At 34.9% G+C, this 22,844-nt stretch overlaps 1 protein-coding gene across 2 annotated transcripts in view; it reads right to left on the reverse strand.

Moving 5' to 3' along the window:
- Nucleotides 1-22,844, reverse strand: part of Dach1 (dachshund family transcription factor 1) — a 382,920-nt gene that overhangs the window by 55,255 nt on the left and 304,821 nt on the right. The gene's annotated exons all lie outside the window — the stretch shown is intronic.

The following is a 22,844-nucleotide window of genomic DNA, read 5'->3' on the forward strand; positions in this document are numbered from 1 at the left end:
TTAGCACCTACGACTTCATAATTTTGATAGACTGTGCAAAATATGAGAACCAAATTTATTTATACACACAGTTTTTCATATTTTCTATTACCCATAATTATTTGTTTTAATTTCAATGCAGTTATACTTGACTGTGCTTAGCAGTTGAGAGCCAAAACCTTAAATCACCAACATACCGACATTCATGCGCTGTTAATTAGCGAAGCAATGCACACCATGATAGAGTTGGAAGAAAAAGTTCCAGGGTAAAAACATTATGAAGTTCACATAGACTGGAGTGACCTATTCCAGGCAATAAATGTCTAATTTTTAGAGTTGGTAAAGCACTTTAACTTAATTATTGTAACTTAATTAGCCACTGCTCATCCCAGTCAGTGATTAAGACTCTTTTGCATACATGTGAAAGCATATGTGTGCATGCATATTACTTTTGCAAATTCACCTAGTCTCATACATGAGAATAAACTATCATTTTCTATAAATTTTAGGCAGAACAGCTTAAAATAGAAAGAGAAGGTTTTTTTTTAAGTTTAATACATACTTTTCTTATAGAAAAATAAAGCAAATTACTTAGAGATAAAATAAACCAAAAATATATGTATTCATTTGGGTTATGCTGCTATCTGAAACAATACTGTCACCTCATGGAACCTGGTATCATAGAAGCCACTTTACTGCCTCCTTCATGCATATAAGGCCATGGTTTTCTCTCTTCGAATTAAAAAAAAAATGAACTTTGACATGTAAAATGTTCTCAGAAGATTAAAGCAAAAGTTGGAGGCCAGAACATGTGGTAGTCTGAGCACCACATAGACTCTGTTAACTTCAAAGTGGGAGGGAAGAGGAACACAGATTTACAGATTGGATTTGCATTGGATATACCTGCAAAGTGTGTAAGAGATTGTCCATAAACGACAATTGGCTGGCTAGGTTTCTAATTTGCGGATTATTATGCCCTTTATCAAAAGGTTTTTGTACCTGGCTGTAAATGACCAGAAATTTCAAGACTTGTGTAAGGGAATCTTTTTTACTCCTGCTGTGGTTTGAATGGTGGTCATCAATTCATGTGTCCATATTTGTCATGTTATTTTATCTGGAAAATTCCCCCACCCCCACCCCTGACACACACACAGATGTATCTCACACACTTAAGATGAGATTTTTCTTCTGTAGAATGTAACCTAAGTCCAATGGCTTGTAACCTCAAGAGAAAAAGGCAAGCGAGATTTGCAAAAGGAGAAGACACATGCAGATGCATTCTGAAGGAGGTGATGTGCCGGAAGGCAGATACTAAGAAATACTGTAGTAACACTTAAATGATTCTGGTACTCAGCATGTGCTAGATGCCACAGCATGCTGGTTACCTATTAGGTTATTATATTTAAATTTTAAAAAGAAGTTATTAACTTCTAAGCATTATTGGAAAATGGAAAGGCACATGCTACAGTTTAACAAGTCATTTCATTTTAATGCTCGGAAAAAATTACTGATTGAAATCTGAATAATTACACAATAAATACACTGGCAATTTTATCATTATTTAATCAGGATAATAGAAATTGAACTTACAAATGGAAAAGAAAAACATTTCAATTATATCATAGAGGATGAAAACATTGGTTTTTTTAGTTTTCCTTATCACCTGAACCCCAGATTCCACTCAAACTTTAGGCCGTTTCTTACTGAGAGGCCATCAGGAAGATTGATGCCCCGAAAAGACAAGCCCCTTTCCTCTTTAATCTTATCACACGTAACAAGTTAGCAGGATATCCTAAGGAACAATGTTGTTTAAAATAATAATGGGCCTCTACTTTTAAAATGTTTTCTTTCCTGTTAATAAAATCTAATTCAGTTGTTATTCTCATAACCAGTCCCTTTGGGTTTGAACTACACATTCTCTCAAGTGTGTGTGGGAGGGTGAGGGGCAGGTATGTGTGTGGCTATGCTGATCTGGAATGGTTTATTAAACTGCCCATTCCAAGATTTAAAAAAGGGAGTTTGCATGTAAACTTTAAATGTAGTGGTAATGTGAAAAAACAAAGTGCTGAGCAAGATTGTAAGAGAATATGCTATTTTCTATTAAAAAGTGAATACATTTTATGATAATATGCATTTTTGTTGCTTTAATACATTACTGTAAGCAACCAAATATTTCAATAGAAGTATTATTGAACTAAAAATAAGATCATGAACAACTTACAAATTAAATGAAGGTGCTCATATAAATAATTGAAAATTATTCCCAGATTTATGACCTAGTCGGCGTAGATCAGAAGAGCTGTCAGATGCCCCGGGTGCTGAGTTTTAACAGAATGCATGCTACCCAGCCTTCCTCCTGGAAATTGAACCAGGTCCTCTGCAAAAGCAATATACTCTTAAACACTACACTATCTCCCCAGTCCCATACTACACTTTTTAAAAAATTAAATAAAATAAAAGAGATCACAGCCCTATATATGATACAGGTAAATTCATAGAAATAAAATTGTAGGTCCAGAAAGTGAGTTCTGGTCCCTATGTTACCAAGTTTTATCAAATTTTATAGTGATAAAAACCATCTTACATCATATGAAACACATTTGGCTAATTATAACAATGATTAGATCAAAATCAAAGGATTAAGCTTTAATCCAACTAGATTATATATGCAAAGGTGCTTTGCAAAATATGAAACATTAGTGTGAAAGTAGAAAAATAAAAAATCTTTGATGAAGGACACATGCTCCAATATGTTCATAGCAGCCTTATTTATAATAGACAGAAGCTGGAAAGAACCCAGATGTCCCTCAACAGAGGAATGGATACAGAAAATGTGATACATTTATACAATGGAGTACTACTCAGCTATTAAAAAGAATGAATTTATGTAATTCCTAGGCAAATGGATGGACGTGGAGGACATCATCCTGAGTGAGGTAGCCCAATCACAAAGGAACTCACACAATGTGTACTCACTGATAAGTGGATATTAGCCCAGAAACTTAGGATACCCAAGATATAAGATACAATTTTCTTTCTTTTTTTTTTTCCTTTCCATTATTTATTAGGTATTTAGCTCATTTACATTTCCAATGCTATACCAAAAGTCCCCCATACCCACCCACCCCCACTCCCCTACCCGCCCACTCCCCCTTTTTGGCCCTGGCGTTCCCCTGTTCTGGGGCATATAAAGTTTGTGTGTCCAATGGGCCTCTCTTTCCAGTGATGGCCGACTAGGCCATCTTTTGATACATATGCAGCTAGAGTCAAGAGCTCCGGGGTACTGGTTAGTTCATAATGTTGATCCACCTATAGGGTTGCAGATCCCTTTAGCTCCTTGGGTACTTTCTCTAGCTCTTCCATTGGGAGCCCTGTGATCCATCCATTAGCTGACTGTGGGCATCCACTTCTGTGTTTGCTAGGCCCCGGCATAGTCTCACAAGAGACAGCTACATCTGGGTCCTTTCGATAAAATCTTGCTAGTGTATGCAATGGTGTCACCATTGCATACACTAGCAAGATACAATTTTCTAAACGCATGAAACTCAAGAAGAACGAAGACCAAAGTGTAGATACTTTGCCCGTTCTTAGAATTGGGAACAAAACACCCATGGAAGGAGTTACAGAGACAAAGTTTGGAGCTGTGACAGAAGGATGGACCATCTAGAGACTGCCATATCCAGGGATCCATCCCATAATCAGCTTCCAAACGCTGACACCATTGCATACACTAGCAAGATTTTGCTGAAAGGACCCTGATATAGCTGTCTCTTGTGAGACTACGCCAGGGCCTAGCAAACACATAAGTGGATGCTCACAGTCAGCTATTGGATAGATCACAGGGCCCCCAATGGAAGAGCTAGAGAAAGTACCCAAGGAGCTAAAGGGATCTGCAACCCTATAGGTGGAACAACATTATGAACTAACCAGTACCCTGGAGCTCTTGACTCTAGCTGCATATGTATCAAAAGATGGCCTAGTCAGCCATCACTGGAAAGAGAGGGCCATTGGACTTGCAAACTTTATATGCCCCAGTACAGGGAAACTCAGGGCCAAAAAGTGGGAATGGGTGGGTAAGGGGAGTGGGGGGAGGGTATGGGGGACTTTTGGGATAGCATTGGAAATATAAATGAGGAAAATACCTAATAAAAATATCAAAAAAATCTTAGATGAATTTCCTCATTTTTACATGACACAGAGAAATGTCGTCTTCTTATCTGTTGCTTGTGGTATCTATCTTCTCACTATATAACAAGCCTGTGTTAAAGATGCATCACATTGATGGAGTTCATGGGCAGAGACTGAGAACAGCATACAAATACCAAGAAACTTTGTGAATATATTCTAAGCAGTGTTAGAACTTGGAAGTTCAAAATTGGAGAGACTAATATGGAGGGGTGGGGAGATAGGACAAGGGCGAAAACACTTCTCTTGCAGATATAGAGACTTGAGTTTAGTCTTCAGATACAATATGCTATGCTGCATACATTTATAATCCTAGAGCTGGGGAGCCAAGAAAACTGACTCTAGGACCCTCTGTAGGCCAGGACATTAAAAGATCATGTCTTAAAAGATAAGCTAGCCAGTAGATGAGGAATCAGCCACATTTAATCATGGCATCAATATATGCACAGATGTGTACCTGCACACACATATATAGTTGCATACATGCAAATATAATGTTATAAAGAGAATAATACATAAATGACTTATAGAGATCGTTGAAGCATGCTAAAAACTACACCAAGTGTGCAGTTTTGTCGAATTTAATTCAGATTTGTTGCACATTTATTCTTTGAAACTATTAAGTCCACTGTATTAGGAGTCACTCCTTACACAAGGAGAGAATATATTTATAATCTTGAGGATTCAGATAGACAAAGCTCTTTTTAAAATTTCTTTTAGCAAAATATGTGAATGAACAAAAAAACAGCAAATCTGGAAGAGTACACATGCAGGAACAAGACGTCTCTGTTTGTCTTGAAGCCACATTGCACCCATGATGTTATAATTAAAATACCTTCTCTTGGAAGGTAATGTTATCCTTTAAAGAGTGAATTTCACAGATCGGATCATGGGCTAGGAAGATGACTTTGTTAAAATATACATCAAATTTTAATTTCAACTTGATTATTTGACTACTCCAAATCGTTTATTTAGAAAAAGAAGAGATTATGTTGCATCGGATGAATTGAGACAGGATAGAGGAAGAAAACAAAACTTTCCATGGTAGGTGCTACACAGTGAATTTTTGTTGGAGACTATGCAGGAGCAGGGATAAGGTCATATAAGAAAACCATGCAGGAGATTCTGTGTTTCTAGAACCTGAAGAAATTATATTTTAATGGAATTTTAACTAGAAAGCATATTTTCTACTACTGTTCTCAAAATAGTTTTCTATGAAGTCTGAATTTTCATTGTTGAGATGTATGTACAAAGGTCAGACTGTACACTAATATTTTAAAACTTATTGTTGATAGCAAATTTATCCCAGGAACCCAAACTTATGACTGCAGGTAGATACTTGTGCATACAAGTTCATTCCCTCAGCAACTAGGAACTTCAATCATTAAACACACACACACACACACACACACACACACACACACACACACACACACACTGATTTACCTCATAAACCTGTGGAATTGCTTTCACTCTGCTTGCTTCATAAAGTAGTTAGTTGTCAATGATTATGAAAGAGCTGGCACAGGGTGTGCTGAAAAGATCCATTTAATTGACCTTTCTGACTTTTCCGTGACCCTGTAGGCTTAACCTGACTGCTGATACTGCAAGAGACTATGGGAAAGCATTTATTGAAGGCTGCACAACAGACAGGGTTCTATTTCCTGGGTTAATGTTTTGTATATCTGCACAGTAGGGCCATTAAGGGTTCTCAGAGCACAAGGGAAACAATCATAACATTTGTTTTTAGATGACTGACTCAGGACATGTACCCTAGGCTTTATATAGAAACTGTTTTTGTTTTATTAAGGGACTGTTTGCCTGTTAGTGATAACATCATTAAAAATAAATGAAAGGGGGCTGGTAAAATGCTTCCCCAAAGCAGAAACCTAATTAAAGGTGATGTGCCCGCTATGAGGCTTTTTTTTTTCCTTTCAGGATGCAGAAATAGAACAAGGTTACTTCTCTTTCATTTTGTAAGGCCCAAAAGAAGACCTCACAGTAAAACATCACTTCTGATCTAAATTTTTTTTTAATTTCTGTGTTCTTTAATAATGTACTTTAGTCTGTGCTTGCCCATGGAAACTGGACTAGTTTTGTTCCTACAGATGGCTTCTTCATCATCTCATACTATGTAGAGAAGGAATCTGATGGTTCATCTCTAACTGAGACTGGCTTGCCTTTGAAAACAGGTTGTATAGACTCTAGTAGATACAGTAGTAACAGTTGATTTGTGTATACTAAACTATTCTCTAGCTTGGAAACATGGTTTGTGCTGGCCTGAGTTAATGATCAAAATAATTTCTAAATCGTACTTATAATTTCAGAAAGATAAAAACAAACCAAACAAAAGCTTTAATTTTAGGGGTGGAACCATTCTCATTTTGTGGATGGTAGAAAGCAGGAAACTGCATTCCCTTGATAAATCTACCTTATTGTGCTGTGACCTTGGACAATTCACTTAAATTTACATCTGCCAAAAGTGAGTTTCTGAACTTTGCTTTAGAAATGTCTGATGAGGCATGAGCAGGGGCTGTCACTTAAGTCCAAAGCTTTTTCAAAGTTAATGTTACTTTAAAAGAAAGATAGAAATGAAGGGAAAACCTAGAGTTTCATGGTTTGCCATCCAGTTCTCATCTTAAAACCTCTGCTCACTTCTAATTCATTTATGAATCTTCAAGTAGAAAGTGAACTCTATTTCTAAGTGAATAAAACAGAACACTTCAGAAAAACTTCCCTGAAATAATACAAGTAGCTCTGAGTAGTGGATTATTAAACCTCTGATTCTCCCATGGGGTTTTGATTGAAGTTATCAGGGATTTATAAGTGTGTGAGATGGAAATCTCTAGAAGCAATTCTTCATTTTTTACATAAAACATACCTACTAAGGGATTATTCCAAAATGTTTTGAAGTGCAAGTTTACAGATATTTGTTTAGTTTTCATTAGAGGCATGCTGTCAATGAATAGGAAGTTCAGGGAAAGAAGATTTCAATGACACAAAGAATATGCATATTCATGAAAACAGACTCACATCTGTATACATGAGTTGGTAAAACTTCCAAAAAAAAAAAAAGTCCACTAAAAATGGGATGGCATTTTAGGCATTTAGACATGATATCAATCATGTCTTTGTGAATTGAAGAAATATGTTCTCTTTGAAAAGCATACACAAAATATAGAGTGAAATAAGTAATGAAAATAAAGTATCAAAGTCAAAGAGGAGGAGAAACTGGGTGGAAAAAAATATGGTACAATATTCTCCTTGACACAGTGATTATGAAGGCTGAAAACCAGAAAAGAGTATAGTAGTCATTATACCACTCTTATTTTGTGAGTATTTTAAATTTCTTCTAGTGAACTGTTAACAGATGAATGGATGCTCTTCAGTCTAAACACTACTAAACCATTCTCCGTTCAAAGACCGATATGATGATGATCACCATCACCACCTAAACACCTGCTTAACATTAACCACTTAGTTCTGTGTCCAAGACTACACTGCATCACTTGGCTCGTTTAACTCTCAACACAGTTCTGAATGAGGGGTTCCTTTTGCTATGCTCATTCTACACATGAAAATGTAGAGGTAAAAAGATGTTCATCAACTTGTGAAGATAACTTAGCTATGAAGACAGCAGCCTGGATTTTGACCCCAAATAACTCTCTGCCAGAGCTGACGTTCTTAACTCTGAAGTAAAAATACAACTAATATATAGCTAGTTAAGATTCATTAGTTATGTGCACATGTACATATCATCCACATATTAACTATATATGCAAAAATTAGCTTATAATAGAAAGAAAATGTAAACTCTTCATTCAGACAAGTGTTAATTTAGTCCTTAAACTCGGTTAATGATCATCTTAGACAGCCAAGATTCCTTCTGGTCGACTAGGTCAGCTTACACATGATCCTTTTCTCTTCAAGCAAGGTTATTTGTTCCAGTAGTGAACCTTTAGAATCTCTTGGTGTGGGGCCATTGCAGTCCAGCAATGTTAGACATAGCAACACTAACAGGAAGTAGCCTATGAAATGTTGTCACTGTTCATTACTTCTGTACAATGCCTCCAAATGCAAACTGTAACCAAAAGGCCCTTATCTATCTTGGGAGGAATAGTTTACAATGAAGATAACCCTTTTAAATTGATGCATACTTGTTATTATAAAGCAAAAGTTATCATTAATGAGATTCACTTGAGAATGCCGGGTATATATTTTTCTCCCTCAACTTCAATCAAACACTCAGAATCATCACAATTCTGTATTTTTGAGTTTGTTGTGATGAAGGGCCGCCTGAATTTACTTACTCGGTGCTCCTTGCTAGGAATTTGCTTCATTTTCCACTATAAAAACTACACTTGCATTTTAAATGACTTTCTCAGTTTCAGAGTCCATTCCTTCCCTAGCTGCCCCCAGGGTGTTCAGTCCTAGCACTAATGGTTGCTATGGTTCTTGGTCACAACTCTGCTCTTTTCCCAGTAGGCTGCGAGGATATTCCTCTAAGCTAGACATCTTTGTCTTGATTTAACAGAATTGATTCATGCAAGTCAGTTTCCTTATTTGCTAAGTATAATGATGAAATACAAGCCACAGTTCAAAATATTTCTTCATTTTTACGTCCCATACCAAGTTATCTGGAGACAAGGATATGTAATGAGATTAAATCTGGTGAATGCACTAGAGCCTCCTGTTGTAAAACATTTCCCATTCATAACAAGGAATTACCAGTCTATATTTCCTGCACTGTTTCAAATGATCAAAGATTTGAAAACTGTCATCAAAGACATTCAGTTTATTTCCTTCAGTGTGTTTAAAATAAAATTCTATGAATTCTGATTATGTTGTTCACTTGTAGCATCCTGATGCATGGTTCGTAATATATTTTATTGCTGACTGAATGAGTATGTCAGGTTTTTATTTCCCAAATTAGTTCACAAGTGAAGTTCCTGTTTTTATGCGAGTGTTGATCATGTTTAAGAGAGCTTAGTTTATCCCTAAACTTTAAGAGTCCAGCATGTACCCCAGCTCCCTGGTGTAAAACATATTTGTGTTTTCAGTTTTCGTCCCAGAAATACACGCTCAGCATATTAAAAAAAATCACCTGTGATACTTAAAACTCTAATGAATTTTGAGAAAATCCATTTTTTCTTAGTAAGTGCATAGATATATGACTACCATATTCAGAAGAGAAACAAGTGTGCATATGTATATAAGATTGTGTTCATCAACCTAAAAACCTGCTGCTTCCTTTTGGACAATGGTAGCCTAGCTGTTACAGAATGTCCACACAAAACTTGATAAGCATCCCATCAGGAATATTACAGAAACTTTTCCCTGGAAATTGATAGGAGGTTAAAGTAAGTAACCTTTACATTCCTTTTACCTATTGATATTTTATGACTTTTTCCTTTAAAGCTAACTGCTTTATAACACAGTCATATAAAAATGCAAAGGAGAGCACTAATTTTTAGGATTTAGGGAAGGATAAAAGTTAAGCCTGTGTGTTTATGTCCTTGTCAGCATTCTTCCCTGGGTGAACAGGGGATTCCCCGACAGCACAGCTGCTTTTGTGCAACTCTCAGAGCATAAAAACATAATGTGGATTCTTGAGCTGCTCATATATATATTTTAAAACTAACTTCCAATTATAGCCATTTATTCTCTGTGCCACAGAAAAAAAGATTATGTTGTCAGGTGTATAAAATTGTATTTCCTAGCTATTAATTGGATATGTTTTTAAAAATAGATAATATGTAAAAATGAATGAAGATTGCAAATTTTCTTCAATTGGTCAGTTCACCAATTGCTGTGTTGTTACTTTGTTTTAAATGCCATCATTTCAGTCTATTATCAATAATTAACAATGTTCTTATTTCAGTCATTCGATTATCTTTCCTTATCCATTTTCTATCTTAATACAGTGTGATTCAAAAATCCAAAAAGGAGGGAAAGCCTGGACAATTATTCTTATTTCTTTTCTTCCTTTTATCCTCCATGTTTTACAATAAGCAAATTATAAGAATCGTATAGAATGTTGATTCTACGATGATTTTACAATGATGAAAAAAAGTAAGAACGTTTAAAATATTACAGCATTTTCGTATTAGAATAATTAAATTAGAAAGTGTAGGCTTTATTCCTGTATTGCAGTGGTAAACATGGGGAACTCATGCCCACTGATGTTATTTTCCATTAGAAAAAAAATCATAGCTTCATATAACAATAGCTTCAAATATATCAAGAAATGTGTGAGGAAGCTGCAACTTCCTTCACTACCACAATTACTTTTACAACTTGAGTTTAATCATAATTTAAATTAGTGACACTTTATAAAGCTACATCAAACCTGAAGTATGAATATATTTTATTTTTATTTTTCCCGTTAGTCTATTTGGCAATTGTAGACAAAAATAAAAGCATGGAAATCTAAAACCTTTTGTGGCAATTTGCTACAGGACACTAAATATTGTTTTCTAGATGAGCAAAATATCAGATCATTTAAAGGTATATTTGTATTTGGAGGGAAAATTAAATTTTGTGAGGAAACTGTCTGAACTTGAAATCTTGTTAGTCACTACAGTTGCCAAAAGCCATGTGTTCAAGCTAGTGTGGATGTAAGGGGGCTATTGGGAAATAGTAGAACTCTTAAAGTAAAGAAAGAAATTAGCTCATTAAATTAAGAAAAGACCTAGAAGGAAAGTAGGGAAGGAGAAAAGGAAAGAATTACGGGAGATATTGAGGAAAGAAAGAAAGAGGTATGGGGACAAATATCAAAGAATAAAAGATTGCTAGGATTTTTTTTTTTAGAAAGAAGTCTATAAATGCAATCTTTGCATTCTCCCTTACTGGTATTAATACAGATAAAATTTAGCTTACCAGCAATCAATGAGAGCTGGGGTAAGGGAAATTGTGAACAGAATGTATTATATGAAAAATTTTATGTTCAATTTAAGAAAAGAAAATAAAACAAATTTTAAATAGTAGAAAAATAAAGTGTTATAACCCTTCCACTTGTCTCATCTAATCTGATTTGACTTCTAGTCCTTCTCATAGTCCTTGAACTCCTGCCTAGTCCTGTAGAGAACACCTTCCCAAAATTATAACTGAAGCTCATTTCATGGCACAATGTGTGCCTGGTTCCATGCACAGTATCCACGATTCATTTCTCTTGGTCCTTCTATTTCCAATTCAAGTTGGCCTGTCTTAGGCACCAATGCAGGACCCAGTTCCTCATGTCCAGGTAACCTCCTTTGCACTCAAAGTCCTATTTTCTTCTTCATTCTTGGTCTGTCACTTCTGACCTTCATCTAATAGCCATGACCTGCCAGAATCTACACTTTGCAAGCAAGGCATTCCTTTCTACCCCCAGAATGCCAGCTAGTGTGATCTGCATCCTATTCCTTGGAACTAAAGAGCTATAGAATTTGAAACAGAACACATTTTCCATGACTTATAAAATATATTAGCAAACACAATAGTAAAGAAAGCAAAACTTAGTTGAAAAGAAAGAAGAGTCTGAGTTTGCATTTACTGTGACAAGATAAAGACTAACATATAAACTAAAATTATCAAGGTATTAACCACCCACTGTGGCATTGGAAAAACTATGCTGAATTCATCGGAAAACATAAATACTGGGTCACATAGATCAATAAAATGGAAATACTATATTAATTTTAATTTTACTTTTCTTGCGTCCAAGAGGAGACCTAAATCCATTAAATGAGGTCGAATTTGTAACAAAGAAACTTCTGAAAGTGAATGAATGAATTACTTATTCTTTTTGGTCAAAAAGGTCAGAATAAAATTTAGGTCCTGACAGAAAACTTATTGCAAGACAAACACAAAAAACTTGAGTTTATTTCCCAAATCCCGCACTAAAAAAGCTGGTGTGCTAAAACTTTTTATATTCTCAGCTCTAGTTAGGTAGAGACAGGCATGTGAATCTCTGAGGTTCAGTGGTCACTAGTTTAGAATACTTCCAGGAAAGAAAGAGAAATTGTCTCAAAAATGGAGACTGGGAGACAACATTTAAATAATGACACCCAAGTTTGTCCTTTGGCCTCCACAAAAAGGAACAGACACACAATTTCACATAAGATATGTGTAAATACAAACACAAAGAAATTGCAGAAACAATTTGCAATGTAGTTTCAAATATATCTCAAATTGTCAAATTGTAATTCTGAATGCCCATTTATAGGTATTCTAATGCATATTTCAAACCCCCTAGAAGAGTTGATATGCCTTAAAGGGGAAGATAGAAGGGTAAGGCTTTAAAGGATACAAATCCTTACAAAGTTATGCACCTTTAAAGAATTAAAGCTTATTAGATACTTTAGAAAACACAGGGAGATAATGGTGACTGGAAATGGCTAGGCAAAAATCCAACCCATGCCCAAATAACTGATATCACAAAGAAATATGCACAGAATTTAGAAGTATATGCAGTAATTAGATCCATCTGCTACCCAATGCAGGTACTACAGGACCCTGATTCAAGACTAAATTAGACTCATTTGTTATTACCAGTACATATTTGCATTCAATTAATGTGCTAAAATCCTTGAAAACTATGCTCTCTTAAGTGGGTTAAACATGTTCATTGTAATCTTGTTTATATTAATAATTGGCTTAGCAAATCTTTTCTTTATATCTAGTACAAAGGTAAACTTTATCAAGCCCAAGCTAAATTATCATAAATTCCATATTAGCAGAAACCAAATTAATGAGCTTTGATTGTACCAAGAAAATTGCCTTTGCCAATTGCTTCATTTCATCTACTGTATATAACAGAAAAACAACAACAAAAATCTCCAAGTGATAAAAGGAGGAGATAATATGATGTTTACAAAAATATTATTTGAAGCAAGGCAAACTTTCAGAATCTCTAATTTAGTGTTATATTTATTTGTTTGGATTCAGCATGTAATATGATGTTAAGTGTATTACTGTACCATGCTATTATGGAACAGATGTTAAATGCAATGTAAAAATGTCAGGGGTAAATGATTGATGATCCTCTTTGCCATTTCAAAGTAAACCATGATTATTTATATGCTCTGGACATTGCTTGAAAGCATCATATTAAATCTAAACAATTGATCCATTTTGAAGAGGTTTTTGTATAATATATTATTCATATGTGTTGTATTCTTTTGTGAAAAATGTCCCAGCATGAGAAAGTATTAAGAGTTTCAAGTGCTCCACCCAGTCCATATGGTAGATTTGTTTCTGTGTAATCCTTACCTTTTCTCTCTCAGCCCATATGGCAAGTCCAGAGTCTGCCCAGGCCCCTCTGCCCTCCACAGGGGCCATATGGCAAGTTCAGTGAGTACTCATTTACCTTGTATTAATATTTTATCTGCCTCAGACAGAAAAAGAGATAAGATTATCCAAGGCAACCCGTGCAAATGGTTCAGCCATATAATCAATACTAAATGCCAAAGTCATATGAGATATGGGTTCAGTTATTTCATTTATATTAAAAATAGCATAGCTAATTGAATTATTTATTAAATAATCTCATAAGCTCTTTTGATCATTTGATATATATTAACTGAATATTATTTAATTATGGTAGTCATCTAGGTAATATTAGCACATAATATTATGTTATTTAACTTAGAACTGGCTTAAATATATAGACTTTGATATATCCAAATAGACAACTAAATCTCTAATCTATATTGCCAAAAAAGTAATCTATAATTAATACATAGTTATAGCATTTACCACTATAGGATAAGTCTGTTTATGTCAGTGTAATATAATTAAGAAAATTTCTGGACTTTATAACTAGAATTCATATTAGAATATGGAATAAATCAAAAATACTGTCTTTTTATTGCTATTACAGTTGATGAAAAGTTATCAAATGAACAAATTTACAGAATAAGTTATTAGGCCTCAAGTTTGTTTCTTTGATAAAAGTATGAATTGTATAATTTCATTAATATTTTATCTATAAGAATCCCTTTAACAGTTGACAGGATATGATTATGTGTTTCATGATAATATTACTACCTCTTGACAATATGCATGCTACAAAAATACATTTCCTTTACACTATACTGATCTGAATGTAATTCTTTCAAGTATCTCCTTCCATACAAAGAAATATATCATTTCTTGGAAAAAAATGCCAATTAGTTAACTCAGCATTACAAAGTGAGAAAACATCAAATACAGTCTACCACACTTACACTTACTTATGTTTTAGAACATAACTTCAGTTACTCTATGTTTAATGCTCATATTAGAGTATATATAGAAACCTAATGAACAGTGAGTTCACGCTTTAAATGCTCATTTTCTTAACACATCTACGACGTTTTCTTCTTGGACATGTCATTTACTTAGGACCTGCCTACACAAAACAATTACAAACAGCTAGTATTACTTTATTTAATTTCATACAATGTACATACCTGATTATCATACTTTGCCCACATTTCCTTTGAGTCCCCACATTTGTAATTATAAATGCTATGATATTTTTCCATAATACATTTGCCAGGGTCATATAAATTTTGAGATGATAATTTATAGGTGCTACTGAATAGATTCTAAGCTCATTTGAAATTTTAAAACGATAATATTGAAATAAAAATGTTAATGTTTTTAGGTTTCTCACCTGTAAGTGCAAGAAAAGTCATAATTAAAATATAAAGACAACATCAGGGTTCCTGACAGGTTTTTTTTTTTTTTAGGTTTGTATATATAGAAACATATTTTAATGAAAATATAAAAGTTTAATTTTATGCACTGAATATTTTCACGGAGTCAGCACTTTGCTATTTTGTGATAACATGTTAAAATTAATGGGATGTCTTAACTAAGTTCTTTCTGCATATATACATATAAACGAGGCAAAGCTCTGAACCTGACTTCATAAATAACATTTGCTGTGATTTTGTTAAAGTTTAGATGTGTGGATTTGTATTTGAAATCCTCAGAAGGTTACAGGGTGCAACCCTCCAACAATATCTCTGAGTCTTCAGGGAAAAAAATCCCATTATGTGGAGTTCAGTGAAGGGGGTAAACACCACCATAAAGAAATACAAATTGCACATATTTCCCATTTAGCTAGTGTCACTAGAGTTCACTATTTAGAATTCTAACCAGTTAGGACTTATTCTTGGAGGTCAAGTACCTTGTGAACCTTGACATCCCACTGATGACATCATATCCCATCCGTCAATTCTTCCAAGAGCACACCAGCCATCTGCTCCACACACGTTGTAACAACTTATTAGACAAATTCACAGGGTTAGCAATCTGTGGATTGGTGCTGTTATCTTAATGTGTTCACATTCTGAGGTTCCAGCCACTGCTTCTGTCACTAGACCCAAACCCTGCCCTCTGTTCTTATTTATTTACTTGGTTTGTTAGTTAATGCATTTTTGTTTGCTGGCTTGTTTGCTTATTGAAAAAAGTCAAACTCTAAAGCCAAGTTTGTTCTAGAATTCACCATGTGTTCATGTCTGTCCTAAGTCACTGTGAGCTCATGCTGGCTTCAAACTCGTGAGGATACACCTGACTCAGTCTGCCAACATGGTCAGATTTTAAGAAGCAAGAATTACACTGGGTTTAGCCGCTAATGTTTAAATGGAAGTTAGGTGGCCATTTTAACTTTTTCAGTCTTATGGAAACCATGAACAAATTGAGAAAATTACCTTTTCTCCATCACAGGACAATAAAAGAAAGTGTCTCTGCAAATAAAGACTCCATTCCATTCCTAAGGCTCTTTTCTCTTCAGAGTTTGCTATCTGCAAATTTATTTCTCTTCCCTCCATGAGCGAACCATATAGGAAGAAAGGCTTATATGTACCATGAACAAGTATGCTCAATTATAAGGTAGAAAACCCCAATAGTAATTTTCTTTAGACTTGTTAAAATAACATGTGAAATAAATCCCAAGCCCACTTCAGGAGAATCTCTGTTTCTTTTACTTCATTTCCCTGAGGGCATTTAATTAGCAAACAGAGAGTCTAGCTGACACTGCATACCTGTAACTCTAATAGATTCTCTGGACAAATCAAGGACAGTATCCATGACCATGAACTCCTATTTTAGAACCATGTTTAACTTACCAGCTGTCAAAAGTATTATGGCTTAATGAAGTCTTGCATAAGTCTCTCTAACTTTAAATTATTATACTTTTAAGAAATCATGTTATTACCTTACATTACAGAGAATCCATCCTGCAGCCTTTCTTTTGGCTTGTCATTTATTCCAGCTTACACTGTGATCAACATTGTACTAAAATAAAGTCAAGTACAACAGCCGCTCCCTGCCCATCAAAACGAACAGACGTCTGCCAAGCACTTGTAACAGCTGGTGTTACATTAATTAGTTTAAACTATTTATTTCATCCATCTCCAGAGCAGATTGAGCAAAAACATTAGAGATTATTCTAGCATCTGTAAGTGCCCTGCAAACATTAACCAAGGAAAATTAAAATATTCATCAGAACCAGATATACATACACATATATATGTATGTATACATATATATTATATATACACTCACTTATTTTTATCTCTTTATATATACATATACACATGATGGATGGATAGGATAGATAGATAGATAGATAGATAGATAGATAGATAGATAGATAGATAGATAGAGAGATAGAGAGATAGAGAGATAGAGAGATAGAGAGATAGAGAGATAGAGAAATAGAGAGATGATAGAGAGATAGAGAGATAGAGAGATAGAGAGATAGAGAGATAGAGAGATAGAGAGATAGAGAGATAGAGAGATAGAGAGATAGAGAGATAGAGAGATGATAGAGAGATAGAGAGATAGAGAGATAGATAGATAGATAGATAGATAGATAGATAGAGAGAGAGAGAGAGATAGAGAGATAGAGAGATAGATAGATAGAAAAATATGGTTAAGAAGTTGAGTCTCATTATAAATAAAATGAATGTCTCATATAACAGAAGAGTTGTTTTAATAATTGTCTTAAAACATTAAGTTTTCAACTCACACTTATATTTTGCATCCACTAAGCTTCTCTATTTAAAGATTATCATTAGATTCAGTAATAATTCCTCACAACATGGACCATTAAGCAATATATGACAGGGACTGGGTGACTCAGTGAATTAGGCACAGACTTTATGGCCTCTATTGGAACTCTGCCCTAACTATAGTGATCAAAACACTGTTATCAAATGGTTGTAAAAATCCCAATTAAAATTACTCCTATGGCCTCTGCTAGGGTTTTAGCAAACTATATACCATAACATAAATCTACACATTATTGACAAAATTAACTCAACTGTAACTTTTTTCGCTTAAGATATTTTAAATGAACTATTTCACTCTCCAAGTCATAGCTGTAACAAGGGCTGGATTATTAATGTTTGTCCATTAAACACCTGTTAGCTAGAAGGGGGTTTTGGTAGTCCTCTAGGCTTTCAGACCACATTATTTATGTGTTTATTTATTTATTTATTTTGCTACACATTTTTTTTTAGAAACCTAACACATGTTACTTAAGTCAATTTTAAATTTACTATGTAGACAAACAGAAATGTTTGGAAACATCTGAAGATTAATACTCAAGAGTAAATAAGGAACATACTTTAAATCTCTATGGAATACAAAAACAGTGATATTAAAATCCCCACAAGTGTGATGATCCCTGTCACAATCCGTTTTACCATTCCAGAAGGGAGGCATGAATGGAATTTGACACATAACTTATTCAACTATAGGTAAACAAAAAGCAATATATGAGAGATAGCAAACAAACATTTAGAACCTCAGCACATTACTCTTCACTGGAGAAACATAATTAAGTTATATATTTATAGGAAATGACATGGTATATTTTTGGCAGCTGTTATATATGGCTGTGCAAGAGTACATCCAGAAGTCTTGCCATGCTATTTATTAATCCTAGAGTTAAAGGCTCACCATGTTAACCTTAGCTCAAAGACAAATCTCTACAAGCGAAATTAATTTTACACATTGGCACATTATTTCCTTATAGCAGGTACAAAGACAAATTAAGTCAGCTCAGTGTAATAAAATCCTGTTTAGACATGGATGAAAATATTTCAAAGTTTGATTTTTTTTTTCTGAATAACCAAAGAAGATATAAAGATGACCTTACCGATAATAGTAGCTATTCTTTGTATTTTGGTTCTCAACCTGGGGATCTAATGACCCTTTCATAGGGGCCACCTAAATCTACCAAAAAATACAGATATTTACTGTATTGTTTATGACAGTAGCAAAGTTACATTTAGGCACTATCAATGAAGATAATTTTCATTGTGACCCATGGTTGTGGATCACCATGACATAAGGAACTGCATTAAAGGGTTGCAGCATTGGGAAGACTGTGACTCACTACTCTAGAGTATCCTCTCTCATATGTAAGGGGATTGTCCTCGGTGATTGACCCTGATTAATAGAAAATGTCGACAATCACACAGGATGATGTAGATTGAATTGCTTCTGCTCAGCATTCATGTGTAAGAAGTCTGGGCCTCCGATTCAGCTTCTAGTTTATTAATTCTCTTCTTTCAAGTGAATTTAACTTGAATAGAAGAAAATACATTATCTGGTTTAGAACCTTCTAGATTACCAAGAAATAAGCAAATGACAATGGTGCTGGAATAAAATATTTTAGGAGAGTGTAGCACAGACAATAACATTGTTCTTAAAATGTAATAGGAAAACTATGGCCCACAGGTTTGTCTAGCCTACTGCCTCATACTATTTACTCTGAGATGGACTGAAGTTGGAATGCTTGTTTTGATTTGTTTTGTTGTTGTTCTAGTAGGTTTTACAAGCTATTGTTTTAGTTTGGTGGAGGGTTTGAGACAGGATTTCACTCTGGGTCCAGGAGATATACAGCTTGAAACTCACTGTGTAGACCAGATTGCCCGGAAACAGAAGCCTGCCTGCTTCTACTTCCTAAACCTATGTATCAAAGACATGTGCCACTACTTGCAGTCAATTCTTGCATTCTAAATATAGAAAAATAAGGAAGAGCTTGTAATTAATTAATAGAATGCTTAGGCAACATAAACACTATGTTGGGGTCAATTCTCAGCACTACAAAGTTTGGTGGCACCTGCCTGTAGTCATATTGTCTGTGAAATAAAAGCAGGGAGATCATAAATTCAAAGCCTTTCTAGGTGACCTAGCAAGGTCAAAGCCAGCCTGAGTTAAATGAGACCCTGCCTATAAAGGTGGATAAAAAAGTAAACAACACGTGGAATATTATATATGATTCAAACTTCAATATTTGGCATCATTATATCGGAACCATAATCATTCACAATTTCCATCTATGCCCGTTTTCTCACCACCACAGCAGAGCTGAGGGGTCATAGAAGATCTCCTGTGATCCATAAAGCCTACAATATTCACTGTGTCATGCTCTACAGGAGACGTTGCCTGAGTTCATTTGATACAACAGGGCCAGTTGCATCATTTTATAATATTGGTTTTTAACAGTCCAGCTCTGGTTTTCTAAGAATCTTACTTAACTCTTACCAAGTTGTTAGTATCTAGGCAATGGGCTGATAGTATTGTTTTTAATTGTCTGTAACCTATATTTATAATGTTATTCCATGAGATAAAATAGTTTTTAAGTTGTTTATAAAACACTCAAGTGATTTTTATTTAACTCTAACTTAAGTCTCTTTGCAGAATGATCAGTGATAATGAAAGATGAACTGGTGTTCAGGGTTGGGGTCAATTTTCTTTGTATCTCATGTCTTTTCTTGTAATAGTGAAAAATAACAATAATGAACATTTATTTTATAACATCTCTATTGATTTGATGGTTTGCCATAAACATTATTTGTGTCTCTGTCACGTGAGTGTTCTTACAAAATCCTACAGAATTTTTTCCAAAATCTACCCAAGTTGTTTTTCCATCTCTCATTTGTAAAATGAAGACAAGCAAAATAGTTTGGATGAGTTAAAACCATGCCAATTATGCTTTGCGTCATGAAGCTAAAACAAATTCATTCATTCAACCTGGTTCCTGCTTTCAACCATTGCTTTCTACTGTTTTCGTGAATTTTGCAGATTATATATAAAGCATGTGTGCTAAGATTTTACATTTTTCTGCAATTTTATTGAATTATTGTGTGTGTGTGTGTGTGTGTGTGTGTGTGTGTGTGCCTTTGTGCACATGACATGAAGCGAGAGTGGAAGTCAGAGGAAGAACTGTAGGAAGCAGATCCACCACGTCGGGCTCAGGAATTGAACTTAGGTCCTTGAGCATGGAGGTATGTACCTTTGCAGCTGAGCCATCTCACCATCCTGACTTTAATATTTTATGGAAAGAATTATCAAAAATCGCAAAAACGCATGACGAATTTAAAAGTTTTCTTGTAAGAACTAGTTGTATTGAAATCAATAAGATAAATATTCCTTAGTACTGTGTACATAACAGTACATAATATTAAGACTTCAGATAACAACTTATCACTCAAGTGTTTGTTCTATCATTCGAGTATATGGAAAATGGCATCAATCTACACTAAGGTGTAGCAATGGCATAACTATTGAGAATATAGTTTGAGATATTTTTCTGACTTTATCAATGTACGAAGTTCACAGAACATTCTCACAGAAACTTATATTAGATAAGCCAGACATCATCACTTCTTGATGCAATCAAAGCATGATCTAAGACATATGAGTCTTTTACAATATCCCTGAAATGATGCACAACTACAGAGCATCAGGTATATGAACTAGAACACAGATGATGATGATGATGAATATTATTGTTATGCACTGTATAGTCTGCACAGTTGTATGATCTGTTCCTTTAAAATGCTGGCAGCGCAGTATATATGTCTGTTTATACGTCACCACAAATACATGAGTGACCTCATCCTGTGATTCCACAAAGACTAATACATTACAACAGGATATGCTCCCTACACTGTCATGTAATGAGGCCACAGGTGGATATGAGGCCCATTCTGGATGTAAATGTCCGGTTTTCACCTATGACTCTATAGGTTATGTAAAAGTGTTATTCTTTAGCACACAGCATGTATTTATAGATGGGCATTAACTTCAAAAGGATCATTTACTACAAAACCAACATTTACACTGTTAACTGACTGTAGCTATTTCCTTACTACCAAAGGGAAGAGATTAGACACACTGAAGCTTGTCCCGAACTGTAAACAACATTTTAGAGAGGGGAAAATAAAGTCTTTCTAAGGAAAAATTAAATGAAGTGTCCATAAGACTGAAAAAATAAGTAAACGTAATTCTAAAGCTTCATTCAGATTATAAAAGAAGTAGTGATTGCAGTAGAACAATTGGTTTAAATCTAGGTTATAAATGTATAGATAAAGTAAAATTTATTTAATGTATATAAAAATCTCAAAATACATACTGGGAAATCGTTCATCCAAGATAAAGAGTAAAATATACATTGAATAGAAGAGTTTTAGTTGTGATGGCTGAAAGAAGAAAGTACGGAGACCCATCCTTGCACTAGGAGAAAGTAAGAGGGGAGATCGATTAACATGGTGTTATATCCAACAATGTCAATAGTTAAGTAGGAAAATAGACATAGTTAAGTAAACAGACGGATGTATACTCAAGATATAGTGCTTATGCACATTTAGACAATAATATATTCCCTATATGTAAAGCTAATGTGCATTACAACTATGGAACTTTGAATGCATAAGCTTGGTACCTGCCGAAGTCAATGTACTGAGTGAATGACAGCATGCCTAGAAGCCGAGTCTACAGAGATAAATTGCTAGGACTCATTCCCACACCTGAGTGCTCACTGCCTTCCACTTTTCCATGATAGGCTTATCTGTAAATCAGAGGTAGCTGTACAAAGGGTTCCTTGAAAGACGAAGTGAGGGCTAAATTACTGAACCTCAAGTATTGAGAATAGAACTTGGCATGCATTCTGCACTACAAAAACACTGCGCTACCGTTTTCGTATCTTTTGAAAGCAGACGGAAAGCAGAGGTCACAAGTTTCTTTCTTTCCCCTCCACAATTGCCTGTGGTATTGCCCGATTACAGTGCATGGATATGGGAGTCAATATTGAAAGAAATGTTTAAGTGCACGTAGGTGCGCTGTAGCTTTGCAGCTCATTACAGTTCAGCACAGCACAGGTAGGATTAAAACTTCTGAGCCTATTTTAAAACACACTTTAAAGCCACCTACCTACCCTAGGGAAGAGGGGAAGAGATTACATAATGATCATTTAACCTTTCAAACTCAGGGAAACTGTTGTCTTTATACGCTGCTCTCTCCTAAGCAGACACTCAACATTTTTTGACATTATGAAGCCATAATCCATCATTTTCATGTCTTCATGGCTGATTCCTCGTGTCTCCTCTTCATCCAGAAAGCGAAACAATCACCTTATGCCACAGCCTCAGATGAGAAATGCCAAATCACACAGGCGGCAGCTGACAGAACACTTCAACTTTCCCGGGCAGCTGACAGAGGCCCCCGCTTCACCACCCTGTCTGTACCAATAAAACAGAACCCATAGAAAACACAAAAATTGCATGCTAACACTTTGAATTTTGTATGTTTAGCTTGTTTGCAAAAGCCATTGTGTATAAGTATTTATAGTACAATTGAATTCCTCATGGGATGCTTCCAGGAAACTGCAAACTACACCAGTATAATAACCA

The sequence above is a fragment of the Mus musculus genome, chromosome 14 (assembly GCF_000001635.26).
Source record: "Mus musculus strain C57BL/6J chromosome 14, GRCm38.p6 C57BL/6J".
In the NCBI taxonomy this organism is placed as follows: domain Eukaryota; kingdom Metazoa; phylum Chordata; class Mammalia; order Rodentia; family Muridae; genus Mus; species Mus musculus.